We start from the raw sequence: 7,050 nt of genomic DNA, 5'->3' as shown, positions 1-7,050 counted from the left end.
GGAACTTGAAGCAATACAGCGGTGAAGCGCGCGAGTACGCGACGCGCTTCCATGAACTAAGTCTGCTTGTCCCTCACCTTGTTATCCCTTCCCGCCGAGCCATAGAGAAATTCCTTGGGGGTCTCCCCATGGAAATTCAAGATTCTGTATGGGCCAGAAACCCAGTTACCCTCTCTGACGCCATCGAATTGGCCGCTGTGCTCAGCGACAACCATGTCAGAGCAGGAACCCTGTTCCTGCGGGGAACTGAGAAGACCAAACCCACCAAAACTGTCCCTGAACCCGCAGAAACCAAACCAGAACCCTCAAACCATAACCAGAAACGTAGGCGCAGACAAGTCTACGCGCTTACCAGCCCGCCCATAGTCCAGCAACCCGCCTACCAACCTCTAGTATACGCCCCTCAACCCCTGTCAGCCTACCCAACTCCCCCTGTAGTCCACAACTATGCCCTAACCAATCCCGCACTCCCTGCCCCGCCAACTAAGAAACCCTACACACGAAACCACCCCTTTTGCCCAACCTGTAGACTCCACCACCCACCTCAAGTCCCATGTCGACTTTGTAACCGATGTGGCCGCGCTGGTCACCTTGCAGAAAACTGTAGAGTCCTTCCCGCCAACCCAATCGCGCCAACACCACCAGTCTACCCGCAGAACCCACAACCAACCTACCAAAACCCACGACCCAGGTCGTGCTTTAACTGCGGTGATCCCAGTCATTTCCGGAACGCGTGCCCAAGGCTACAAGTTCAGATTACGCAAGCGAATCCGGTGAACCAGATTTCGAACCAAGTGACACGCGGACGAGCTTTTAATATAACCGCGCACCAAGCGTAAGCGAATAATGACGTAGTTAATGGTACATTTTTGCTTAACGGACATTATGCTTCCGTACTTTTTGATACTGGCGCCGATAGAAGTTTTATTTCTCGCGCGTTTGAGCAGAAGCTTGCGCGACCGCGCGATAACTTAAAAGAAAATTTTTCAGTTGAATTGGCTAATGGCGAAACTGTTTTAATTAACTCCGTGATTAAGGATTGCACGCTTAACCTTAACGAAAACGATTTCCTGATCGACCTCATCCCCATGCCTCTTGGAAGCTTTGATGTTATTATTGGTATGGACTGGCTCTCGAAGAATCGCGCTTATTTGCGCCAAGAAGTTGATTCGCATTCCTCGAGAAAATGGTGATCTTCATATCTACGGCGAGAAACCCTCCCGCGGTCTTAAACTTATGTCTTGCGCCGAAGTCCGAAGGCTCATGCGGAAAAGGTGTATTGCATTCTTAGCCCATGTGGTTAAACCTGCTGAAGAAAAGAAGCTTCGCGATATCCCTGTTGTGCGTGATTTCCCTGAAGTTTTTCCTGATGATCTTCCTGGTATCCCTCCCGCTCGTGAAGTCGAGTTCCGTATTGATCTTGTCCCTGGTGCTTCCCCCGTAGCTAAATCTCCTTACCGTCTTGCGCCCGCTGAGATGCAAGAATTGGCAAGCCAACTTCAAGAGTTGACCGCTAAAGGATTCATTCGCCCTAGCTCTTCGCCCTGGGGTGCTCCGGTGTTGTTCGTTAAAAAGAAAGATGGTACGTTTCGCATGTGTATCGATTACCGCGAGTTGAACAAGCTCACCATTAAGAACCGGTATCCCTTACCGCGTATTGACGACCTCTTTGATCAACTCCAAGGTGCCTCTTGTTTCTCCAAGATTGATCTCCGCTCTGGCTATCACCAGTTGCGCATCCGCGATGAAGATGTTCCGAAGACTGCTTTTCGAACTCGTTATGGCCATTTTGAATTCTTGGTCATGTCCTTCGGTTTAACCAACGCACCCGCCGTTTTCATGGATCTAATGAATCGGGTGTGTAGGCCTTTCTTGGATAAATTCGTGATTGTGTTTATCGATGACGTTCTGATTTATTCTAAGACCAAGGCCGAGCATGAGCAACATCTTCGATTGGTATTGCAAAAGCTTAGAGCCGAGCAGCTCTTTGCCAAGCTCTCCAAGTGTGAATTCTGGTCTGATGAAGTACAGTTTCTTGGTCATGTTGTGAACAAGATGGGGATTCATGTCGACCCATCCAAAATTGAAGCAATCAAGAACTGGATTACGCCGACCACTCCTACCGAGATCCGTTCCTTTCTGGGCTTAGCTGGTTATTACCGGCGCTTCATTTCGAACTTCTCGAAGATCGCTTTGCCTTTAACAGCTCTAACGAACAAAGGTAAACCGTATATTTGGGGCTCGAAGCAAGAAGAAGCCTTTCTGACGCTCAAGCGTTTGTTGTGTGAAGCTCCTGTTCTTGCGCTACCTGAGGGTAATGATGATTTTGTCGTGTATTGCGATGCATCCAACCAAGGTCTCGGTTGTGTTCTTATGCAACGAGGCAAGGTTATCGCTTACGCATCAAGGCAACTCAAGGTTCACGAGAAGAATTATACAACTCACGACCTCGAACTAGGCGCAGTGGTATTTGCCTTGAAGATCTGGAGACACTACCTTTATGGTACTAAGTGTATCCTCTACACTGACCATAAAAGCCTTCAGCATATCTTTGATCAGAAGGAACTTAACATGAGGCAACGCCGATGGAACGAGCTCATCAGCGATTACGATTGTGAAATCCGGTATCATCCTGGTAAGGCTAATGTGGTAGCCGATGCGCTCAGCCGCAAACCCTGCCAGCTTAACTGTATCTTGCCGCGCACGCAGCTTCACTTCGCGCCGATCCAAAGCAACCTTGAATCGCGCATTCGCGACGCGCAGCGCGCATCCATCAGTAATGATAACCTTCGCGCCGAGTTAGCGTGTGGCGCGGAAGCGCACTTTGTCCCTAATCTGAGTGGAATTCTCTGCTATCTCAATCGCATCTGGATTCCCTTTGATGAGAATCTTCGCGCTGATATCCTGAGTGAAGCGCATAAATCTCGGTATTCTATTCATCCCGGCGCTGATAAGATGTACAAGGATTTGCGCATTACTTATTGGTGGCCCGGTATGAAAAAGGATATTGCTGTGTTCGTAGCTAAATGCCTGACTTGTTCTAAGGTAAAAGCTGAACACCAACGCCCATCTGGTTTGCTCGAACAACCAGAAATTCCTACGTGGAAATGGGAAGGTATAGCGATGGATTTCATTACCAAGTTACCTTTGACAGCAAGCAAACATGATAGCATTTGGGTAATAGTGGATCGTTTGACTAAGTCTGCTCACTTTCTGCCCATTCGTGAAAACTACCGTGTTGAGCAACTCGCGCAGCTTTATGTCAAGGAAATTGTCTGCCGCCATGGTACTCCTTTGAGCATCATATCCGATCGCGATGGCCGTTTTATATCTCGCTTTTGGAAATCTCTCCAATCTGCGCTAGGAACTCGCTTGGACATGAGTACGGCATATCATCCTCAGACTGACGGTCAGTCTGAGCGAACTATTCAAACTCTTGAGGATATGCTCCGATCTAGTGTTCTTGATTTTGGAGGTAATTGGGATTCGCACCTACCTCTGGTCGAGTTCTCTTATAATAACAGCTATCATTCCAGTGTCGGTATGGCCCCATTTGAGGCACTTTACGGTCGTAAGTGCCGCTCCCCGATTTGTTGGAGCGAAGTGGGTGAAGCTCAAATCACAGGACCCGAACTTGTTCAAGAGACAACCGATAAAATCGCCAAGATCCGTGATCATCTGCTGACTGCCAGAAGCCGACAGAAGAGTTACGCAGATCGTAGGCGAAAGCCTCTCGAATTTCAAGTTGGTGATCTTGTTCTCCTCAAAGTGTCGCCCTGGAAGGGTGTTGTCCGCTTTGGGAAGAAAGGTAAGCTTGCTCCTCGATATGTTGGACCATTTAAGATTCTCGCGCGTATAGGAAAAGTTGCCTACAGACTTGACCTGCCGCCCGCGCTCAGTAATGTGCATCCAACGTTCCATGTATCCAATCTCAAGAAGTGTTTAGCCAACGAGAACCTTCACATTCCACTTGATGAAGTTCAAGTTGATGAATCCATGCATTTCGTTGAGAAGCCTGTTGAGATTATGGATCACGAGGTTAAGCAAACCAAGCGCAGTCGCATCCCTATCGTGAAAATTCGCTGGGAGTCCAAGCGCGGAGCCGAGTTTACATGGGAAAGGGAAGATCAAATGAAGATCAAGTACCCGCACCTGTTCTCTGCGCAACCTACTTCGAGATAAATTTCGGGACGAAATTTCTTAAAGTAGGGGAGACTGTGACATCTGCCCCGATCCGACCCGACCCAGGTACCCGTTTCTCCGATCCGATCTCTTTCTTTTATGATTTAATATTTATTTATACTTATACTTTACTTTTAATAATAATAATATATTTTCCTTCCCGCCTCTTTCTCTCTCTTTTTTTTCCGCCGTCCCGTCCCTCTTCTTCTCTCTTTCCGCCTTCTTTTCCCTCTTGTCGCCGTCCCGCCCTTAAGCCTTGAACCCCTAACTGTCCTTTGTTCCTTCCCGCCTAAGGTTGTCTGCGCAGCTCCACGCGCCAGACTCCTTACAAGGAAGCCTGCGTAAAGACCACCTGTTACCGCGATACGCGAGGCGAACTGTCCCCGCAGCGCGCTAAGGATTTTAGTTCTTCCCGCGGCGCGCTATGGAATATAGTTCTTCCCGCGGCGCGCTTAGAAATGTAGTTCTTCCCGCGACGCGTTAAGGTTGGTTCTGTCTGCCTTCGCGCTCAAGCTTTCTCGCGCTATGTCTTGAGTCTTTTCTTCTGTTTAATCCAGCCGTTTACTTTTGTGTTGTCTTATCTTCTGTGCTGTTGACCTGACCTATCTTATGTCTGAAAAGCCACTTTTGGCGCAGCATGCGTACCAACCCCATTGGTTGACAGAAAAAGTGACTGACATTATCTTTTGAGATCTGCTTTTCCATGCTTGACCAGTACCTTTATCTGACCCGCCCATGCCTGTTTACTGTTACCTGTCAGCTTTTCCTTTGCCCCCTGCAGCTGCCATATCTTTTGATATCTTTTGCCTTTGGAATCTTACTTTTTGGAGATCTTTTCCCCTTTTCTAGGGATTGTGTTCCCTAGGGTTTCCCTATAAATAATAATAATAATTTCCTAACACTACACACACAAAGCACTTAAACTCTCCTGTTCTCTCTTACTCCTTGCCGTTGTTCTTCCTCTGCCGTCTCCTCTCTCTTTGCCTTCGTCTTCTATCCTGTTCTGCCCTGCTTTTCCGGTAATATATATATTATATATAATAATTTACTTATTAATTATGCTAACTTATAATCAAGACTTAAATCAAATCATTAAAACAATAATTTTATTTATAGGTTAACTTGTGCTTGTTTAAAGTTGGTTCTTGCTTTATCTTACACCGCATCGTTTATCAAGTGAGTAATCTCGTACCTAATCCCTTTTTATTTTAATGTTTTGGGATGTTCATGTGTTCGTACAAACTTAGAGTCTTAAACTGTTTATGAACTTTAGTCGCGCAGTATCCCATGTGTTGAGGACGTAGACTTGGCTGTTTATTTGTATGTGTGGATCATTAACCGTCTTGTCGGTCTATTCCGCAGTTCTCATGGTACCATTAGATGAACACGGGAGAACTATCGTTTATGATTTTCTCTTTTGTTTACACTTGCACAGTCTTTCTTGTTTGTGAGCTCAATTGTGAGCACTGGCAGTCTATGAGTATGAATCTTAGAGTTGGTCCCGATCGGATTACACCCTTGTTGAAAACCAGACATACACATGTTGCGCGCAGATTTATTGTTATCTATGTATTGTATTAAACTTGATTTCTCACCAACACGCAAGTGTTTGACGTTTATTTTAACACATGTTCAGGTTTGCTGTAGCTACATTTGGAGCTTGTGGACACGTAGGACGTTTTTACTTTTGGACCTAGATTAAAATGTATCAAGACAAGTTATTGTTGTTCGAATATTTTGCCTTATAATATATTGATTTATGTTGATTTATGTTATCTTGTGTTTACGTTGCGCGTGCGTGAATGAATATATTTATTAAATTTTGACACCCAATAGTGTCACGAGTAATGAAACAATATGTGGCGCCCCGATGTATAATCCGCCTTTGGTCGGGGTGTTACACTGGTGGCTTGAAAGTTAGCTACAAATTAAATTTATTTGTAACAATTAGTATATATTTTAATAAACACTAAATACATTTTAAAAAAATACTTAATATTAAAAAACTTACCGACAACAGGATCCTCCGAAATGTTAATCCAAGCCCTTGCAAGGGCCACCTTCTCCTCCTCGTTCCAATGCTTGTATGGATCACGTTGCGCCATCGTCTCCCCCGGTTGTTTTTTTTTGCTTGAACCGGACGCCTTTGACGTTTGCGTATCCGGTACCGACTCCGGTGGTGTAGACCCGAACGCCGACATTGTGTTTTGGGGGCTGAGAAAGTTGGCGTACATGTTTAGGTTGGGGTCGGAAAGTTGATACAGATAGCTCGGTTGGTTCGGTTGGCTCGGTTGGTTCCATTGTAAGTTCGGTTGGTTCAGTTGGCTTGATTGCGAACCATACGTTTGACCGAAACCATGGAATTGGTAGTTCGGTTGGTTCGGTTGGCTCGATTGCGAACCATACGTTTGACCAAAAAGAGGGAATTGGTAGTTCGGTTGGTTCGGTTGGCTCGATTGCGAACCATACGCTTGACCGAAAGCAGGGAGTTGGTAGTTCGGTTGGTTCGGGTTGTTTCTAGGATTCATTTTGTTTATTTTTTGTAAGAAATTGGGTATGATTTGTGTATAAAATGGATATAAAATGAAGAAGAAGGGTGTTTGTTTATATATACATATATATTGTTTAATTATTTTTTTTAAATTTGACTGTTTCACAACGGTCGTTTTAATATATTATTATTATTTTCTTCTTCAACCGGCAACAAATATATCCCGCCCCCGCCCCTTTTCACCCAATTATCGCCGGGGGGGGGGTGTTCCTCCAAAAAATCGTCCATCTTCGCTCCTTATTCCCGTCCACTACACACACCCTAACAGATTAATAGTAGTTACATATTTCAATTATCATCATAATAATTTGATAGTA

The sequence above is a fragment of the Bidens hawaiensis genome, unplaced genomic scaffold, assembly GCF_021521415.1.
Source record: "Bidens hawaiensis isolate Kalapana, Puna unplaced genomic scaffold, B.hawaiensis_p1.1 tig00041609_1, whole genome shotgun sequence".
NCBI classification, from domain to species: domain Eukaryota; kingdom Viridiplantae; phylum Streptophyta; class Magnoliopsida; order Asterales; family Asteraceae; genus Bidens; species Bidens hawaiensis.
The sequence above is the reverse complement of the archived record's forward strand: the minus strand, read 5'-3'. Positions refer to the sequence as shown.